The sequence below is a fragment of the Strix uralensis genome, chromosome 1 (genome assembly GCF_047716275.1).
Source record: "Strix uralensis isolate ZFMK-TIS-50842 chromosome 1, bStrUra1, whole genome shotgun sequence".
NCBI classification, from domain to species: Eukaryota; Metazoa; Chordata; class Aves; order Strigiformes; family Strigidae; genus Strix; species Strix uralensis.
The window spans coordinates 77,349,572-77,372,067 of NC_133972.1; positions in this window are offsets into that span (position 1 = coordinate 77,349,572).

A 22,496-nucleotide genomic window follows, 5' to 3' on the forward strand; every position below is an offset into this window, starting at 1 on the left:
CCACAGTCACAGGAACCAAGTGTCTTTCTGAGGATTGCACTTGAGATTAACTTGTATTTGCCACATGCTGCACCGCTTTGCATAATGGTTATGCGTACTGGACAAAGTCAGTGGCCAACAACCTCACCAGTAACAAGCAGTAGACTTCCACACAGTGATTGTACCCCAGGGTTAGAAAGCAAATTCTGTGACTGGAAAAAAAAACCCACAAACAATATGTGAGAAAATATGCTGGTTTGATATTTTTTTGCTCCAATTGAGAGATGAATTAAGGTTTACTTCAAATTAAAATCTAGACTTTGATTCTGCATTTAAGAAATAAAGATGTTCTCAGATGGATATACACATAGAAAGCAAAGAAAATCTGTCTTAAAAGGCAAGTGAGTGAAATTGCCTAAGTATATCTATGAAATCATTTGTAATACTAATGAACTCCGGATTTAATTGCAGGTACAGTGAAGTTAGCCACCTGCCAGCTTGTAAGCTGTCATTGTGTAAATCTAATATACAGTGGGTGTGAGTTAGCAGAGCTGCCCTGTCTTCAGCTTCATGGAAACACTGCACTCAGTGGAGCAATCCCAGTAGGAGATGAAGATCCAACACAGCAGTCAAACCCCTCCCAGATGTCAGCAGATTTTTTGCCTGTGTTAACTTTGGTCTCACATAATTGAAAAAAAAAAAGGAAAAGTGCTGAAAATAGATGAGGCAGAGTTAGAGACCTGATTTCTCTTGGCTCAGTGATAGTTTTTTCTGGGTGTAAAGACATGGATTGCAGTGTTAGGTACACCTGAAGTCAAGGAAGGTACAGCTGTAGAAAGACTGTGGAGAGGAAGCCATTGCAAAGGCCAGTGTCCTGCAAGGTGCTCCTGGGCTAAGCACATGGAAAGGCTTAGTTTCCAGAATAGCCCTTTATTAAAAGTTGGGAAGTAACAGACTAAACCCATCCTGGGCTACTACTGCGAGGCATCTGTGGTGGGGACACCTTCATGGGTCACCTTTATGTTTTCACCTTCATGGCCTCACAGACACGGTGTATTGATCACTCACTGCAGAAAATTGAGCCATGACCACTAAATGCAAGATCCATGGGCAGGTCCTCTGCCCCATGCTCTAAGTGAGGGGGACAGACAGGGGGTGTATAATGCTGCCATGCAACCAAGTCATGCATCTGTGTGGTTTTTTGCTTTTGTTGGACCTGTTTTTTAAACCACCTCCAAGAGTGTGAATAAAACTATAAAGACCTGCCAGATAGTCAGCAGAGGTTTCAAAGAGGGATGTCCACCTGTAAGAACATCCACCTGCGAAAGCACTGGACCACATACTGCCCTGCCATGATTCTCCAGGACTGGAAACAGAGACCTAGTATGTTGTTCAGATTAATTTTGGATTAGCTCCCTAGGATTATGCAATGCCAACAGAAGTGGCTTTTCAACGGCTGAATTGTTCACACGCCTGTTGCCCAGGCAGTCTGAGCCCTTCCAGACATGCTGCATCTCCACTTCTCTCAGACCATAAATGCTGTCAGTAGGGTGCTAGAGAAGTGCTGAAAATAAATACTGGGAAAACATATGAAACTGCTGAGGTCCTAGGTAAAATACTGACATGGCAGCATGTAAACATCAGTCTTGTGGAGTATTTGTTCATGATGTCCAAGTTAAGCCAATCACTTGATTTGGGGCCAAGGAGAGAACTATTGCTTTCTTCTGTAGTGTGTGAGATGCAACCTGCTTCCTAGGGCTATTTCAGATTTTAAGTAACAATTTTCCTACTGCATCACTGTTTCTGGACATGGGTTCCCCATGGGTCTCTTCTTCTCCCTTTACATACCATATTATTTGTACTGGCTCTTAGTCTTTACCATAGGTCTTAATTTGTCAGAGAATATTGGGAAACTATTTTGAAGCCTCTAACAATCAGTGGCATATGGAGGTGATGCTCTAGGGCCCTGTCGAGATTAAACAGTTACTGCTTGGCTTGTCTGTGACGACAGGGACCTGGCTGGTCTTCTCTTCCTATGTAAACTGGCAAAGCTCTGCATTTCAGCAGCTGGGAAACCAGCCCTGTCGGCACCACTCCTCGTTTGTAGTGAGGAGCAGCTTAGCCTGAGAGCACACAGCCTCACAGCAGCACTCTCTATCCTCCAGCACAAAAGTCTTTGATGAGCTCTGCTACAGGAGATCCTGATAATACCAGTGAGAGGACTACTGAGTGCATGCCTTGTCTTCACGGGCCCTGGAAATGGCACCTAATGAAGGTGAGCACTCCTTCCCTCTCACTGGGGAGATGAGCATTGCATAGGCAGCACAAATAAAAAAAATACATATCTAGGCACTCAGGATGTATCTGACAAGATAGGAAATACAAATCAGCTCTCACCCACCCCTCTTTCCCTAGCCCTGGTGCACAAGGCACTGGCAGTTAGCAAAGTGAGGACAGACACCATGTAAGTCATAAGCACCACGGCATTTGTTTTAATGACAACATTGTTTCTCTGCCTGTGCACTAGGATCTCCTCAGACTTCGGTGGGTATTTTTTGCTGTGCTAGGCTTTCGTTGGACTCCCTACCCTAGCTCTCCGAAATTGTTAGTCTATAACAATTAATGGAGCTGTCTCAGCTATTTTTGTATTTTGTAATATTTGTACCAACCAATGATTAACTGGGTGTACCTATCTTGTATTTGACAAGATATCAACCACTGTGTTTAGGGGTAGTGATGTCTAAGGACAGGGAAAAATACTTTTTCAGAGCAGAGCACTCACCTCAGCAAGCTTGCCTTTTCTCTTTTTACCAAAACCTCCCAGGTGTGGACTCTATCCTATTGTCTGCCATTCCCAGGAAATTAAATTTATCCCAACCACATCCAGGCTCCAAAGCACAGTGACACAGCAGCTTGGAGTAGGGATTCATGCAAGGAATTATATTGGACAAAAGACTGGCTATGTTCACCTCTGTTTTACACAATGTTTACTATACAATGGATTTTGATTGTTCTTTCACTCATGAGTCAGCGTAGCAGATGCAGTCACGTGTGTGCACGTTAACAAACCGACTTCTAGCATCCAACATGTACTCTGCAGATTGCAAAACCTGTCTGTGGGTAGAACCTAGAAGAATGGTCTATGATGTTTAAACCACCATAAGAGACTCCTTGATGAGCTTGTATCTGACACACTATCAGATATTACACCAATTTACCGAGCAGGAGTTTTAAGACAAATAAAAATGCTTTTCTCACACAAGCATAACCAAGCTCTAGAGCTCCTTGCCTCTCCAGAATTTGTGACAGCCAAAGGTATAAACTAGTTCACAAAATACTGAAGTCTTGGAAGATGCATCCTGCTATTTAACCATAAACTGATTTGATTGAAGGTAGGAGCATCCCACTGTGGAAGGCAGATAGCCGTGTACTTACCTGGTTCTATACTCTTTCCCTGAACATTTGCTGCTGGCCACACTGAGTGGATAGACTAACTGCATGAGACAAGTTTATGTTCTTATTTTATAGCCATCTTCCAGGTAAAATACAACACAGAATGGATTCTGACTCCTTGTTGTTGCTGATATCTCATTACTTGCCTTGAGGGTGATCTGTGTGTGAAGCCAACAGAACTGCAGTGGTATACAGGGATGCCCTCTGGTCCTGTTGGGGTTTAAGCTAAATATTAACTCGAGCAACCATGCTTTGCCTGTATATACCAAGTTTCCCCTAGTAAGTTCAACTGAAAAAAGTGCTTCACATTACTCTGTTAAGTAGCAGATTAGCTACCATGTCCTGTTCAGAGTAAGTCACTGAGTGCAATGATAGGCAGTCAGCTCTGTATATACACGTCACCTGTGTTATTTTGGAAGCAGCACAGAAAAAGCCAGAAAACCAGACAGTTATTATGATGAATGTATGCCAAAAGGCTCACACTCAAATTCAGGCTGTCCCAGCTAATAAGGTTTTTTCCGCATTGGTCTGAGGGTAACTATGTGCCTTTCTGGATTCAGCTCTCTAAGTGGAATGTGATCCGTGTGAGAGCAGGGAGGTGGAGGCGAGCAGGATGCTTTCTGCTCCTCCTCAAGGCTGTTGCATCACAGACTTTGAGTCAACACATTTCAGACCTCCCACAGAGAGAAGAGCTGGCTCTTTACCTGTGCAAGTCCCAGCATAATAACTTTGGGTAACTTTCCCCAAGGCTTTCTGCTGAGGTCATACATGACAGTCACAAATATTTCCCAGATTACCAAGTCTTGTGGAAGTCTGTTGCTTGTTGGACCAAGAATTTTTTTTTTTTTTTTAAATTACTGTAAGGCAGAAGTTATCTAAAAGGTGATCGTACAAAGTGATGTCTGAGTCACTTGACCATGACTTCTTGCATTAAAAGCCAGAAACACAGAAGAATCCCACCTCTGCTTTTCCCTTTTTGTACCATGAGGCTCTTCTGGCAACACCAGCTAAGAAAGCAATTTTCTGGGGACCTTCCTGAAATGGGGATTCCTCAAAGGAGATGTGAAAGATATTTCTGTGTTGTGAGCCTTATGCAGCATGGGGAGAAAGGAAGTGTTGAAGGAAGGGTCAAACTACCTGGAAACAAAGTAGCAGCGGGTTTTGCTAACTGGTATAATTTAGAACAGGGTTGAGGATACTTGGGGGGCGGGGGGCGGGGAGGGTGTGAAACAGAACTAGAAAGCTTTGACTAGGTCACTGGTTGTATGTATAAGCTATCCACAAGGAAATTGTGACAACATTTCTTGGGAGGGACTTAGCTGGTGAAAAGTCTCAATTTCTGGCAAAGTAGGAAAAAAATACCAACGGATGTGCTGCTTTCCCGCAGAAGACCATATACAGCAGCTCTTTCAACCACGCAGGTGAGACTAACAAGGTACCTGAGCTCCGTATTGACAGCTAACAAATTTCTTAGAAACAGCACAATAGAGCAGAATGACAAGAAAGCACTGAAAGTGTGCAAGGCTCTCGTATGCCATTCGCACGGGATAACACTCCTGCCAACATTTGTTGAAACTTGTATCCTTGATCAGGAATGACATTTTGTCACTTCTGAAAATGAACAAAATTCCTCTGGTGAAGAATTTGAAGTTTAAGCAGAGCCAAAATTGCTCAATGCCATTAATAGGGCCCTGACTGAGCTTTTAGCATGCAACTTTTAGTTTTTAGCAACAATACAGGGGAAAAAAGTTGTAAGATAAGAAAGCAGCTAGGAGGCCCCAGAAGGGCGTAAACTATGCAAATCTCTGTTCTCCCAGTTAGTACCTTGTTCCAATTCTTTTCTACTTCTTCTCTGCTTCTTTTTTTGTGTACTTATTTTCTACTAGGATAAACCCAGTTTGGATACAGGAAGATATAAGCATTCTTACCATGTTTGTGGTGCAGGGCACAAGTGACCTTTTACAGTGTGGGCCAGGTATGTGCTTAGCTGATGCTTAAGTTATGCCAGGTTTTCTACAGAGCAGAAATAACTGGATAACTAAGCATCAATAGGCCCTTTCTTTTGTTACTACATTTCTTGCTCCAGGAAAGCATCCATTGATTTCACCATGACTTCTGCTAAAGACTGAATCCATACAGACAGTGGAGCAGGGCCTTCAAGAGGGGAAACAACTGTATTAGTACTGGTGTTCCTAGTAAATAGCTGTGGCCATCATACTGTCTGCTTGCAGAAGCTAAACAAGTCTGATGTTAGTTTATTTAAGTGTCCCACTGTTACTGTGTACAAAGCAGGGAGACATGGTTGAATCCTTGGCAAACAGCAGACCCCTAAAACAGGGTAAGTTTTAAATAACCTCATTGTTGCTTTTGGACTGATGGACAGGAATGGCAAAATATGTTTCTGATGAAGAAGCCTTAATTTTCCTTCTAAAAATGAAGCTAATACTATGGATCACAGGTTTATTTCTGTCTTCTGCACTTCATCTCCTCTGTCTTAGCTATTTTATAAACCCCTGGTCACTAGTAAATTCATGCTACAGCTGGGAAAGTGCCTGAATCCTGGTCCAGATGTAGTCTAAAGAATAACTGCAAGTAACATTCTGAGACACAGAACTTTTTCCTTCAGTAAATGGATGGTCAGGTCCAATGCATACAGTTTTTACACACAGAATCACAGAATCATTTAGGTTGGAAAAGACCTTGAAGATCATCTAATCCAACCATTAACCTAACACTGACCATTCTCAACTACACCATATCCTTAAATGCTATGTTAACCCAAAATATATATACATACATATATATATATGTATGCACTTAAGTATGTATAAATACATACAAATGTATTTATGCATGTGTTTGTGGTTAGGTACATGCCCTGTACGTCTTGACAACACTGGCTTCCACTTAAGGGCAGCATTTCAACAAAGTATAATTATCTTGTTATGGAGAGTCAAGTCACTGTTGCATAGGAAGGGAAATAAAACCAAAAGCTACTCCTCCTCACTTCCCCTAGCAAGAAGATTTTCAGGTTTGAGGCTTCTGACAGGAGGAAGTTGTAATGAGTTGTCTTCCAGGCAGATCTCATATCTGTGTTTGGCTGTCCTGATGGTAAGCAGGCTCGCAGCTCAACTGATTGGCACGGCCAAGTAATTTCATCAGCCTCACTTCAGCCAGCAAAAGGCAAGGAAACAGCTGGGCCTTCAACCAGCCCTGGTGTTTCAGTCCAAACTCATCTGGGACATGCCCATCAAACACATCCCAGAGAAACAGTGGAGAGAAACAGGTCTGAGTCTCCCCTGCTATGGCCCTTACTATTTTGTGGTATCATACGTCTGAGCCAACTGTGTAGAAACCTGGGGCTGGGTATGAAAAGCTTTATTTTTCACCCTGCTTGAGCAGGCTTATGTCAACATGCAATGTGTAAGACTGGAATGTCATGGGGGTCACAAGTCCAGCACACACACCTTTTTAAGGATTTTATCAGTGTAAAAACACACTGATAGAAATCAAGCCATTTTAACTAACATCTTGAGTTGTTTCTCTCAGAAACTACATGGATGCTGTTTTGCCTCAGTGATTCTCCGCACTTGGTTTGACTCTTTATATTTATTTCAGGTGCATCAAAATAGTGTATTTCATTCTGGAATAAGAGCTTCCTTCCTATTTTTAGATGTATTCTTTTTCCTTGGACAGTGTATGCCTTTCAGAAATGCAGTAAGTGGCATGAGGGAATAACCCTGCCTGTGAACTTAGAGCCCTTCTTCAGCTATAGACTTGCTCTATAATAACCTGATTTTGTTTTCTATTTCCTTCTATTTTGTATGTAGACTGGCTCTCAAGCTCTCTAGATTCACTGACTCACCTAAAAAGTCTGTAGACAAGCTCATAGATTTTTATCGCTGGTGAAGAGATGTGGTGTCTTCCAAAAAACTGCTGATCCACGTAAAATAATCTGTGCTTGTATATCTGAAAGAGTCCTCTTTTGGCAAGAAAGAGTATAATAGAAACCCAGCAGTGGCATTAGAAATAATTTCCTTACATGATACTATGTCAGGTCCAAACTGAACTGAGAAAGAATTAAACTATTAACCCAATAGCTCTTCGTCGGACTACGTAGACAGGATTGATGATGTCAGGCAAGGACGATATCTCACACTTTATTTCCTACAGATTATAGAGGCATCTCTTAACATTGAGTCACTTCTTGTCCAAAAATTATGGGTAGTCCAAAGCTAACTCCCTGCTGTAGCAGACAACCTGCCACAAGGACTGCCAAAGATGGCCAGATTTTGGAGAACACCCAGCAGGGCCAGCAATCAGCTGTGAGTCACTGTATTTTCTGACTGATGTCTGTAAGAGATGGCAGCTTTTACCTCCCCTCTTCTGCTCAGTTTTGGATTTGGTGAGAGCCAGGAGCTACTGCGCATAGGGAGACAGTGCACTTTTGCTGCTAAATCTCAAACTGTGCTGTGTTTGGTGACATTTTTCCTCCAGGTAAGACGACAACTCTGGCTGCACATGCAGTGTCTCTTGGCATACCTGACTTCCAGCCTGGAAGGAAATCTATAGCCCTGCGTATCATTTTGCAGAAGCTGCTGATTTGTGCTCTTATCTGTTATCTCTCTTCATCATTTCCAGACGAAGTCATGCACAGGCAACGTGATTTATATAGTTCAGTGGAATGAGTTACATAAATGAAATGCCTCGTTATCCCTGTTTCTTTCTCATGTGTCATTCTGGTCATTCCTCAAAAAGAAGAAATATTCTAATATATCTTCAATGATAAGCAAAGGCTCCTTGGTCTCTCTGTCTCTCATATACATACACTCATCTGTCTGCTGTGCATTCACAAACTCATTTCCTCTTCTCTCTCTTTTGCATGTTCTTGCACCCTCCTGGAGGTCCTGCTTTCTTACATGTACATTGGTACACAAAACACAACCAAGACAAAAGACTTGCACAACCTAATTAGCCTGACTGATTTTTACTTGGTCTGGAGAGCCTTAAAACCTGAAAAGGCATTGAAAATCAACAGTGTGGCACTTTATCCAACAGGGGAATATTTGTTTTCATAGGTGAGCTACCCAGTACCAGCAGTCCTGACCTGCCTGTCCACAGGGTGAATTGAGCTGGAAGAAAACACTCTACTTTCCCAAGGACAGGCACAGGTTATCTTTTCTTTAACCTTCCAGTTTGTTTCCCCTACTTGTTTGTTTGGGCTGTTTTACCCTCTACCCATTTGAGGTGTGTTTCTGGTTCAATGCTCCTGTAAAGGCCAGAGGAATTAGCGCTGTTGAAAGAAATCCAGTACTGAATTGCCCTTGTGTTGTCCGGACTTTGTTATGGCTTCAGTTCATTAAAACCAAGAGATGGACAGCTGGAAGAGAGAGAGAGCAGCTAGAGGGGGGCACTTGGGGCTGGACTGTGGTAAGTCTTCTTTAGGGACCAGACCTGTTTTCTTTTGAAAAGAACATGATGAAAAAGTCACAGCTGTGAAATGGCAGGCTGAGTAGGAAATGACATATTCCAGGCAAGCTGGAGAAAGACTGATAGATGCTCCATGCCCTCATTTTCCTAAGTGTCTCATCTCCGGTTCCCATCAGTGTTGCAACTCAATCTGCAGATGGGTATGTTGCATCCCTGCCTCACTTCTCCAGTTCTCTGAGCTCTGTTGATTTATTCCTCTACACACCTCCCAGCCCACTGATGTCCCTGAAGTGTGACCTCAGCAGTTCCTATTGCTGGTGTGGTGGGCTGCCTGCAGGTCCTGCCAGCTGTGAGCAACCCTGAGGGCCTGTGGGCAAGAGTGTTTCTCAAGGTGGAAGCCAGTCACATGTTGCCTCCTCTGTCCCAAACAGACGGACAAGCACAGGATGAAGACTGCAGTAGGGGAGAGATGGTACCCTCCCAAAGACTGCAAGAGAGAGAGACACAGCCAGCTGAAAAAAAAAGGGTGAGGCAAAACCGAATCCTTAGTTTGTTTCATTTTCTCAGAAAACTGAGATCTTCAGAAAGATGAATTTTGCATAGCTATTCCAAATCAAACTTCCCAAGTCTCTCTGGTTACTTAAGCAAAATTATCAAGATGACCTAAAATAGGAGTAGAGTCCTTGAGGCACAGTAGCAATAGAACGACTTTTTCCTATCAGTTCTCTAAAAGCTTGTTGTTGCTACAACAGTAATTGCAACAAGGGAGATGATCATTGTAACAGACTGGCCTATTTTTAACAACAAACCAGGACTGAAACTTTTCTCTCTTCTTTGTTTCCAACTGTTATTCTTTCCTTTTACTGTTCCCACATTTAATCATTTCATTATTGAAAAAGCAGGAAAATAGTAGCAAAAGAATATAGAGAAAACAAATGACATAGGGGGAGTTCCTGAAAGAAAAAGGCCTGTTTCTTCCATGTCATCAAAAAATCCCAAAATATTTTGGAAACTAAACCTTGGGGCATATTTTTTATTTCCTCCAAATTCAGTATCTAATGAAAAGTATTTTGTTTGAAAATCATGCATGTTAAATAAACCACTGAAAATAAGCTCTGTACTTTCTAAATATGTGAGTATCTGCTAAACAACATATATTATGAATAACTCAGTGTGACTGAGTACTCCTGTATTTGGAGGGAAACATACATCAAAATTCTTTTGAAGTTATTTCTGTCTGGTGTGTCAGAGTTTACTAAACTGTTTCCTAGGCTCTTTGTCAAAGAATAGCAGAAACCATATAAAATATAATTCTAAAATAACTACTTATTAGGAAGAAGAGATAGTGCATTCATATATCACAAAAATGCAAAATTTTAGCAACCCTGAATATCAAGTTCTTGAGTTGTAACTCATTTGCACTGGAAACTTAGTTAGCAAGTCAGAAAAAAACACATTCAGAACACTGCAAAGCTGTAGAAGTGAGTGCTGACACATTAAATAAAATGCCTCTATTTTTATGTCAAGTCTTGATAACAGTACATTTTTTCATTTTCAAATATAAAGAGAAAAAGTATTCAGATCTTTCCAGACTTGGCCAAGGCACCTGATTCTCAATGGAAAATATTTTTATGTCTTATGTCAGCATTACTTTGTTCCAAATTAAGGACTGTGGTATTGAAATCTTTCTTTTATGATAGCGTCCATTTCTCACCAGTTCTCTTTTTCCTATAATAGAATCATGTGTTGGAGATGCAACGCAGAAGCATTTCAGTTCATTCAGCTTTGCACATCAGTTTTCATCTATGTCTGAATGCAAAATTACATAATGAAATATATCTGTTGTGACGCAACCCAGTGAAACCCTAGAGGAAGAATGAGAACTTGAAGGCATTGCTCTGAACCTCAAAAGAAACATGCTTCCTGCAAGATTTCCAGACTGATATATTTTCTGTATAATGTGGTGCTTTAGTCCCATTATTTACAGCCAGCATATATCCCTTGTACCTTGGACGTCTCATAACTCCTCTGGTATCTCAGTGTGTAACTCTCATGCCCTCCCTGTCTACCTTTCTCTTCTGCTCTTTCCCATAGACATAAACATTTGGAAATTGGGTTGGTTAGACATGAATACTGACCATGGTTTTTATTCCTCTAACCACCTTCTGTTGCTTTTAGTGTTAGTGCCACCACTAATCTGGGAGGTGCTAGAAGATGATGCCTGACCAGAAAACTCAATTCTAGCAGATGCCACCCTTACTGTTATTCTTCATTCAAGTCTATGGGCATTGCCTCAACTTTTTCAACAACAGCCACCAACAATGAATAACTCAGTTCCCTGTACCTCAGCAGAGCTCTTTGTGTCATTGCAATGCTGCGAAACACAACTCCCTGTGACTTGAGGGCAGCATCTCTACCAGGTAAACTGCTCATTAAATAAACAGGAGATAAGCTAAGCTTGCTCCATCTGTATAGAGGTCTCTGTATTAGGAGACAAGTCAACAAAATTTTATGTGTACTTGTTCATAAGAGTGCAAGACCATTGTCCTCTCCCTTGTTTTCATCTGCAGTAAAAGGTCAACATCACTTTAGAAGTTATCTGTATTTTGATCATCTCATCCAGTGAAGAGAAAAACAACATTTCTGCTTATCTAAAGTAACAGTAGACACACATCTCACATGTGATTGGCTGTGAATATTAGAGACCTGAGAAGAACACTTTTTTGCCATTACAATAGTTCTTTGCAGCAGCTGGCAGTACCCTCTGCTGTCAAACATGAATGAGAAATCGATTCAAATCAAGGTGGCTCATCTCACAACTTTGTTCTCTATCTTCAGCACAGAAAGTCGCTTCATCAGGTTTCACTTGAGTACCCACCTGGATCAAAGCTAGCATAACTAGCAGGGTGGGCTATGCAGGGCGGAAATCAGGAGGTCTAAAGCCCAGCTGGAAATTAATCTGACTTCAGCAATCAAGGATAACAAGGAATGTTTCTATAAGTATGTCAACAGCAAAAGAAAGACCAGGGAGAGCCTCCATCCCCTGTTAGACGCAGGAGGAAACATGGTAACAAGTGATGAGGAAAAGGCTGAGGTGCTTAATGCCTTCTTTGCCTCAGTCTTTAATAGCAAGACTAGTTGTATTGAGGGAATCCAGCCTCCTCAGCCAGAAGACAGAGAGTCAGAGAACAACCCCCCCGCAATCCAGGAGGAGATAGTCAGTGACCTACTGCATCACAGGTCTATGGGACCAGATGGAATACACCCGAGGGTGCTGAAGGAGCTGGCTGGGGTGCTCGCCAAGCCACTTTCCATCATTTACCAGCAGTCCTGGCTGACCGGGGAGGTCCCGACAGATTGGAAATTGGCCAATGTGACGCCCATATATAAGAAGGGTCGGAAGGATGATCTGGAAAATTTCAGGCCTGTCAGCTTGACTTCGGTGCCCGGGAAGCTGATGGAGCAGCTCATCCTGAGTACCATCATACAACACGTGCGGGACAACCAGATGATCAGGCCCAGTCAGCGTGGGTTTATGAAAGGCAGGTCCTGCTTGACAAACCTGATCTCCTTCTACGACAGGGTGACCTGCTTATTGGATGAGGGAAAGGATGTGGATGTTGTCTACCTTGCCTTTGACACCGTTTCCCACAGCATTCTCCTGGCAAAACTGGCTGCTCAAGGCTTGGATGGGCACACGCTTTGCTGGGTAAAAAACTGGCTGGATGGCCGGGCCCAAAGAGTTGTGGTGAACGGAGTTAAATCCAGTTGGCGGCCGGTCACGAGTGGTGTCCCCCAGGGCTCGGTTTTGGGGCCACTCCTGTTTAACATCTTTATTGATGATCTAGACAAGGGGATAGAGTGCACCCTCAGTAAGTTTGCAGATGACACCAAGTTGGGTGGGAGTGTTGATCTGCTCGAGGGTAGGGAGGCTCTGCAGAGAGATCTGGACAGGCTGGAGCGATGGGCTAAGGCCAACTGTAGGAGGTTCAATAAGGCCAAATGCCGGGTGCTGCACTTGGGCCACAACAACCCCCAGCAGCGCTACAGGCTTGGGGAGGAGTGGCTGGAGAGCTGCCAGTCAGAGAGGGACCTGGGGGTGTTGATTGACAGCTGGCTAAACATGAGCCAGCAGTGTGCCCAGGTGGCCAAGAAGGCCAATGGCATCCTGGCTTGCATCAGAAATAGCGTGGCCAGCAGGGACAGGGAAGTGATCTTACCCCTGTACTCGGCACTGGTGAGGCCGCACCTCGATTACTGTGTTCAGTTTTGGGCCCCTCACTACAAAAAGGACATTGAATTACTCGAGCATGTCCAGAGAAGGGCAACGAAGCTGGTGAAGGGTCTGGAACACATGTCGTATGAGGAGCGGCTGAGGGAACTGGGGTTGTTTAGTCTGGAGAAGAGGAGGCTGAGGGGAGACCTCATCGCCCTCTACAGCTACCTGAAAGGAGGTTGCAGAGAGGTGGGGATGAGCCTCTTTAACCAAGTAACAAGCAATAGGACAAGAGGGAATGGCCTCAAGTTGTGCCAGGGAAGGTTTAGACTAGACATTAGGAAGCATTTCTTTACAGAATGGGTTGTTAGGCGTTGGAATGGGCTGCCCAGGGAGGTGGTGGAGTCCCCATCCCTGGAGGTGTTTAAGAGTCGGGTCGACATAGCGCTGAGGGATATGGTGTAGATGGGAACTGTTAATGTTGGGTTGATCTTCAAGGTCTTTTCCAACCTAGACAATTCTGTGGTTCTGTGATTCTGGGAACTGTTTGCTGAGGTCACCTAGATATTTCAGGGCAAAGTGTAGTGGGCCTGGACCTGCTCAGTCCTCATGTTTGCTACCACTCTGGAAATTTCAGCTGACCCATCCTGACTTTGACTTTCTCACCAGTCAAACTCACATTGAGAAACAGGGCTTAAACTAGTTCTGTCAAGGACTGCCAGTGCTGTCTAAATGATCTGACTTCCTGATTGTAGTCACACATGGCATGCATTCACAAGTTTTCTTCAAACTGGGAGCGAGTACTGTGAGAACTGATCTTCACTGAGATCCTGGCATGTACTCTGATGCTATTGAGAGCAACAGTTTCAGTGCTGTTTCTACATCCTTTCTAATGACACTGAAATTACCCCTTCACAATAATTCTACTTTTGAACTGCGTCCTTTAATTATTTTACCCTTCCCCTTTTTTCAGGGCAGAAGATTTCCCAGTGAAAGATTATCCTGGAAGTATATGATATAAATAACATCTCCTGGTGTGACAGGCTCTCCAAATAGCTGACTAAGTCAGAAAAGAGCACAAAGAAATTTTCTTTTTTTTTTTCTTCGCAGTATGATAATCAGAACTAGTCATCTCTTCCTCTTGAGTCAGCCCAGCTATGTGACGTAGGCCAGGCTGCAGGAGCTAGCCTCATTCAACATTTCATGGGAATCAAATTCTTTTCAGCCTAACTTCTCTCTTGCTTCTTTCTTCCCTCTGTCTTGTTGTCTCTTCAGGATGTCCTAGAGTTAATTCACGGTAATTAAGCCTATCCTAGAAACCCAGTTTAAGAAGATGAGTTTCTCCTGCCAAGAGCTTTCTTTATGCTATTTTCTTCACCACACCTTCAGTTTATTGCATAGCTGTTATATCAAGAAGATAAGGTGGATGTGGCCTAACTTCATCTCTGTGACTGCCATACCTTGGTAGGCTCCTCCACAAGGTCAAGGGAGAAAGTCAGATGCCTCCAGAGGAAAACTCCTCTCCGTTCAGGTGTATCAGTGAGCTATGTAAATTGGGTAGGATTAAACTAGGCAGTTCTTACCCACTGTCTCTCCACATTGCCAGTAGATCCTTCCTGCACATTTACCCCACTGTCCTATTTCTGCCTCTTCATATCAACTTGTCCTCCTGGCCCATATTCACCTCTTTCATCTTCTACACATGTCCTGGCAGCAATCTCATTTCCTTGGAGAAGATCCCCTAGACTCTTTGCACTTAACCATTTCTCCTAAAATTAGGCCAGCTGTACCTTTTATTTGCTCCACCCTCATTGCTTTCTTAGCGGAACTGTTTACTCAGCTGGGAAGCATACTGGTACTTCAGGGTGAATAGCATCATGAGAATAAATTGCTCAGTATTGAATTGCCACTAAATTAGTAGTAGGCTGAGAACTTCGAGCTGATCACCCTGCTCTGCTCATCTCGGTGCATTCTTGTTGCCCTTCCTGTTTTGGAAGACAATTTCTCACTGGGAGTCCCATGCGACTCTTTAGGGTCAGAAAGTAACTTGCAACAAAAGGTTGTACAGACAGAGTCTCTTCAGTCTCATTTCTCTCTTGCATTGTTCCTACCTCTGTCTTGTTGCCTCTTCAAGATGTAGCTCCTTAGAGTGCACAGTGATTAAGGCTGTCCTCCAGACCTAGTTTCAGAAGCTGTATTTTTGTGGTAGATTCCTCTTTTCCCTTGGGTCTGTCAACTTACACAAGCTTCCTGTCAGTTTATACAGAAGCTGGTGCTGCAAAGTTATCCCCAAACTCCGTTTCACTTTACAAAAAGTTTCAGTTCTCCCTCCAGTGGAAGGCTGCACATTGCATCTAACTCCATTCAACATTAACTAAGGAACTTTGACATGTTTATTTCCCGGCCCTAAGGCCTTCCTGTGGTCTGAAGAAAAAGATCCCTGTGGATCAAGTGTGCACTACCCACACTGAAGGTCTGGAGAACTTCCAAGGTTGATAAGACAGTGAAGAACTAAGTTGGGCAAGAGCAGGATCTCACTGTGTAAACCATGTGCATGTGCCATTTCCTTCACTCAGTTAGTAACAGTTAATAACATCTCGGTTATTTCTTTCTGTAATGGATGCTGTGATTCAGTCCAAGTGTTCCTCAGTCTGGAGGACACTAGAGGGGAATTTCACTCTTAGGGAGCACCTCTTCTGCCTGTGGTGAGGACAAGCCTTGTTGGCCAGGCTCCAGACAGCTTTGGAGTAACCACTTTGAACTGCATTACAAAACCTCCCATTTGTGTACCAGCTTTCAGAGGAGACTGGGAAGTGAAGCATCATTCAGCACCTCCTGTTGTTCCAGCCTCATGCATGCACTTGGGTTGTGGTGTTTCATTTTTCTAATGAGCGCTCTCTCATCAGAATAATCAGGCACAGGAAAAGTGATTGTACTGAAAGACAGGATTGTGTGTAAATAAGGTTTCCAGATACAAGGTAGACTCATGGCTTCTAGGCTGTGTTTTCAAAAATCGGTGAGTGGTAGCGATGCTGGGTCCAAGCCTGCAAACTGTGTTCCCAGGAGTAAGCTAGGCCTTGTTGGACTGCTCCTGTTTTGTTATCACAGCTGGAAAATGAGCAAACACCAGCAAGAACTGGCCAAGGACTTTCTTTCAAATCCAAGTGCAATTATTGCACTCCTCTTCTAAGTTGTCTTTTGCTTCTAATGGCCCAAGGAAAATGGTGTCCCAGGTGACACTGGTGGTGATGCTGACACTCCTGGGAGCTGGGCTGCTGGAAGTCAAGTCCTCATAATCCTGGGTACTGAGCAGTGAGTGTCACCTTTTCTGTCTCCTGTTTAAAAGTGACAGGCATTACTGTGAAGGGCCCCACCAGAATTCAGTTAAATTTTTCTTCCAGTTGAAATGAAACATGGCCTCTGTCTCTGCATGGCCACCGCTGCTGGCGGCCATTGTCCCTCTCACACCTGCAGGCCTCAGGGGAGCCTCTTGCTCAGGGAAGGCCTGTTGAATGGGAGGACTGTTTCTGCTCTGGTGCTGCCTCTTGCTAGAGGTCCATCAAGCTCCAATCACTGATGCTATGCTGACTTGTGAGAGCTGAGGACACAGCTTTCCTAGATCCCCTCTTAATTTAAGTAACCTTCTATACTTAGGTATACTTAGGTATAATTTTTCCACGAAAAAAAAAAAAAGAGAGAAAGGAAGCCATCAAATGTGTAAGAGAAACATGACCTCTAGAGTATCCTGACTGCTCTGTAAAGGGGTCTGTTGTAAAAGAGCTAGCAACTTGCTCAAACAGCCCAAGAACAAGTTTTCACTGGGTTCTCCATCATGTGGTGGTCACAATATGCTCTTGCAATACAGATCTAGGACCAAATTCTGCACATGAGATCACACCCATAGGGACTATATTAGGCTAAATATTGGCTTGTTCCTTCAGATTGGAGAAGCCAGGCTCACATTGAACAAAACCAGAAAGTACCGTCATTGCTGGGTAGAGTGGACTCTGGCCACTTAAAGCCATATGCAGATGAGGCCATAGAAGAATTTTGTACCCCAGCTCTTGGCGCTCTGCTGAGCTGTAACCAGATGGCCATGGGTGAAGGAGACGTGTGCCAGCAGACTGTCGGGAGCTCTGCCTCTGGGAGAGGTAGTGTGTCCCTGGGAACAGGCCGGCTGGTCTCCCTGTAGAGTCTGGACACTGGGAGCCATAAATGGGATTTCTGTTCCACTGTCACCCTGAAGGTGCTGCTGCTCCCCATGATGCTGCTTATCATCCAAAATTTTCTCACCTTGTCTTTCTGCCCTTGTTTTCGACAGTTTTCTCTTCCTGGAGAGACTATGCCAAGTGGCTGAGAGTAAGATCTGGAGACTGTCTGGCTTCCTACTCAATGTTCATCTGGACTGGCCTGCTTTTCAGATGCTCTCTCTCCCTCTCTCCTTACCCAGCCTCACTCCTAGAGCAATGCCTGACTTTTTCTGGGCAGGGCGCTGGGAAGAGATGGAAATGAGCATTTGCAGACACTTTGAACTGTTGTCCTGAATAAATTGGAGAAAACTAAAGGATCCCCAGACTGCAGGGATTATTGATTTTATAACTATTTCAACAGCTCCATCAGTGGTGGCATGTAAAAGGAGCTCATCATTTATAAATTGACTCTTCCAGGGATCAAAGGCCTGTCAGGGCAACAATTAGTTCTGGTAATTTATCAGCTGTTTGAGTTTGTCAGGTGGAGAGAGAAGGGCAGTTCTGCATCAGCTCTCCTGCAAAGTTGTTACTGTAGCCAGAGCCAGGTAGGATGTGCAGGTCAGCCATTTGCTAAATATTTCATGTCCTTCAATGTTTTGTCAGTCTTTCCGATACCTGATCCAATTTGGTTAGGTTGTCAGGTGAAAAGAAGGCATCTCTTAGCACACTAATGTCACCCAAGCCAGAGGATCTTTGTCTCCTTAACAATGCCCCTGTCAAATCCCTGCTGAGCAGCTAAACAAACTGGAATGCAGCAAAAAGAAGAAAAAAAAACCCAACCAAAACCTGTGGTCTGTTTTTAATTAGCCTGTAAACCATTCAGAGTTCTCCAACTCTGCTGTTCAGAGAGGGAAAACTGACGGCAAATATACTCTCTTCTTGTAGACCTCATAGTAAAAAAATCTGTGTAAACAACATGAGCTTATTTGAAGGGACTAGAAGCCTGGGCAAAAGCAATTGTTCTGCATAGCAGTGCCTGGGCAGGGTAATATGAACAGCAGCACCCTTTGCTTTCATCTTTTGCAAGGGCACCTATAGAATTTGGCTGCCTTGACCAGAGCTCTACCACATTAAATGGGAATAAAAAAGACATATCAAGGCAGAGAGCCCCTTGAGTCTTCTGACAATGAAAAGTCGATCCAAAATGTGTTGTACAACATCAGAAAGACCTTCGTTACATTACAGTACATTACATTACCTGTGCACACACTTCCACGTTTACAAGTACACATGCAGAGTTGGTAAATGCTTCAAGTTTTCCCCGATGTACCCTGTTGCACACACCCTTTGCAGTACCTGGTAATGTTGTTATACAATCACATCCTTTTTTATCAGAACGGTATCTTTCTTATTTGCTATGTGACTGGACTCAATTCTGCACTTTCCTATGTTGACAACTTCATTTTGCAACTTTTTTTCAAACCTACTTTCCATGTATAAAACACAAGCTTAATTAATTTGTAATGTGGACCACCAAAAATTTTCCATTGGGAGTGCAAACTGTTCCAGGAATTTCACATATGCAGGTTGTTGTAAAGCACATATGAATTTGCATCCCTTAACCATGTTTCATGACTCTTCAGATGTTCGCTGATCACAGGCTAAAAAACAGCTATGATCACAGCTTCATACAGAAGCAGCTCACAAAATCTCAGTTTGGTCACAGAAACAGCACATAAATGCTTGAGAGAAGAAAAATAAGGGGGTGGGGAAGGAAAAGCTGTACTTTGGTTAGAAAGTTGACCCCTGTGCATGTATAGACTTTTATAGAAATGTTTGTGGAGAAAAATAATTACTCAGCAGAAAGTGGTTAGTTCAAAGAATAAATTTTTACTGTATAGTAATAGCTAGCCAACTTTCTGACTTGCTTAAAGGGTCAGCACCGGAACAAGCAATCCATAATCCATTGCCAGTTCAGGGCAAAGGACGGCACTCACAGGCACTTCGCTTTTCAGCCAGGTGAAAGACATCCTTGTGCTTATGATGAAGCAGACTCAGGGTGAAGTAAAATGAAATTAACAGCCTTAGTACACATTATTTGGAAGCCACTGGAAAGCACATCTCTGCAAAGCATCCAGCTGGATGTATAAAGAGAATGATGTAATGGTTAGCAGAGGCCCAGGAGGAAAAACTGCAGGCCAAGTCAGTAAGATTTTAGAAAGATAGGGGAGTAAAATTTCTGGAAAAATTATTAAAAGATTCTTCTTATGATTAGATGGAAGAAACGTGGACCTCTGTAGAGGTGTATGTGGATTTCACAGCCATATGCTATTGCTGCATGACTGATACGCTGAAAAACCTCTGGGCTGGTGAAATCTGTGGTGTTCCTCCAATCTCACCAGAATGATGCCAGCTTTGTCCAACCATAGGGAAACTGGGATGAGTGGACAGCTCTCCCAACTGAGATGCTTTCTGAGAAAAATCTGCTATAAAAGACTGATAAAATCTGCAGGGTCATTTTGAGATGATACCTATCGGAAGAGCCTCTGCCACTGCAAAGCAGCCAGCATGGCATTACCCAGGGTGAACCCGCAGCCACCTGGAAAGGGTGGTTTACATTTCCAGGGGACTGAACAGGGCTGCTGCTGTGACTTGTGACTTGCAGCCACCCTCTCTCCCATCCTCCGAGGAACTGCTGGCAGCAGCATCGCGCAGGGTAGGCTCTGCACAGCCCAGCAATGATCACTCTTTTCAGCAGCATGGGTTCTTTGATCCCTGCTTGCCTTGCCGTATAATGAAGTCAGCTGCCTGATGGATGTGCTGGGCAGCCCATGTGTGAGGAAAGCAATGTCTCCCTTGAGGCCAGATAAGATGTATAGTCATGCGAGAAGAACCGAGAGGGCACTCTCAAGGCACCTCTCCTGCAGATAATATCATGGTTCTTGTCTTGTGCTCACTTATGCTACTTGAGAGATGCTCATCAAAGCAGGTGAGCAAGTTCAGGGTATGAGAAAGTACAGGAGAGGTTCTTACTTCCTTGAGGAGGCAGTTTGGTCCTGCAAAGCATCCAGCACCCTGGATCCTTTGAAGCTCCCAGGCAGTCTGTGCACATTTACATGATCCCATTTTCACGAGCAGCTGACACCCACAGAGTTTAACTCTTTGCAGGGCTGAGACTTGTTGGTTAAATCACTTGTAAGAGGTCTTATCTAGTTGGAAATCCTTCCACAGGCAAATACACAACTTAAAGGCCTGCAGATTTCTGATAAGAATACACCATTTGCCCAATTTTTCTGTCCACTTCAGTCTGCTGTCTAGTTTGTGAATATCACTGCTTTATACTCCTGTTAGAAATAAGAGGAAAATAAGAAGCAAAAGAAAAACAGACCTCTGGAAACAATAGGACTGAAATGGAGACAAGAAAGATGACAAGAGGAGAAGCTCTGGTCCATCAAAACATTCAGTGCATGTGGCTACCTTTGCACAAGAAGTTCTTAGGGCATTGGACAATTTTTCATAATGGACACTTCACTAAGTGCTTGGCTGAATTGTGTCTGTGAAAAGAGATGGAGAAAGCAGAGGAAAATGTAAATCCAATATATATGACCAAAATACAGTGCTGCTTTCTTCTTGCCAGACTATAGGCTGGCTTTGTTTCTAGTGACTGGCACATAGCATACATTTTTCCTTTAGCTAGAAAAAAAGTTAGGTTTAAGGTTGGATTTTTTTATTATTTCCTTGGGGGAAAAAACACAACAACAACAGTGTGGGCTTGAATTACAGTTGGTGAACTCAAATCATTCCTGCAGCCCCCAAAATAGTTGGAGAGGTCAATGAAACCACAAACTCCATGGGGCTCATCCATTTCTTAACACAGCTTTCTTGAGCCAGAGTCAAACTGCCCCATTGCTTACCAAAGTGATATTTATCTAATTTGTTACTAGCAAACGCCTGCGGGGAGAAAAAAACCAAAAAAAAAAACCCAAACCCAGACCAAGAGCAGCAAAAGCCTCTGGAGCCCTGTGCCAGCATCAGCAAACCAGTGTCCGTTTGCCCCCATCATGGCAATATCAGAAAGAACAAAGCCTTTCTGGGTCAAACTCTGCTCTCATTTTCACTGGCATAAACGATGCCTCTAAAGCTGAGGGAGTTGTTGGCTGACCAACTGACCCGGTGGACTTCAGGCAGAATTCAGGTCTTCTTGACCTGATCAGAGCAGAGGAACTTGTCCCAGGCACACCGCTAAGACATACCAACCGATTGTTTAACCATATTGAGAAATAGCAAAATAGGCTTCCCTATCATTTTTCACCTAGATCAGATTTGATCAGAGATATAAAATAAAGAAAGACATGAACACCCATTCTGGCTAAATTTCAAAAATGTCATTCGTACGATGTTTACCTCAGGAAAAACGATCCTGCCGCTATCTTTGTACTTTATCTGTGGCTCTCTGTCTCTTTGCATACTTACACTCACCATCGCAGCTTCCAACCATTCTCCTCTAATTAATCAAAAACTCTGTCCCTTTGTTTCCTAGGTCACGAAAGAAGAACAGTAAATTAAATAAAGATATCTGCTGAGCATGGAAGCTGGATTTCTACCCAAGGAACCTAATAATAGCGCCATGATGCAGGCAAAGTCGAAATTGATATGGTTTTATATACACAGAGGCAAACAGTTGAGTGTGAAGAAAGTAAACATCAGATAGCATACAAACAGCAGATTATCCAGCTCATTCTGTGTTTGTAAATATAGAAGTGTGTTGTGGTGGCTAAATTTATCCTAATGTAAGGAAACATGAACAAAGAGGCTGGTATTTGGTAACTTCTATAAGCAATATTAGGACATCCTGTGTCAATTATTTTGGGGCAGTTCATGATAACATGATACAGATTAGAGTTGCCATTTCTGGAAAAATTAGGTCAGAATTATGTAGATAAGATGGAAAGAATTTCAGTAGCATTGTAGTATTTTCCTGACCTGAAGCCTGACTCACATGTTGAAGCTTTGTTTTATTGTATATGTTGTTTTGATATATAGTCAAAACGGCCTTTATCCAGAGAAAGTAAAAATAAACCAGCTGAGAAGAAAGAATTACACACAGCACTGAATAAAAATAAGTACAGCAAGTTTAATTTTGGAGGGAAATAGTTGTCTTTTCCTGTGAAACTTTTCGCAATTTCAGAAATGGCCATGCCAAACCCAGAAAAATCAGAGGAGGGAGA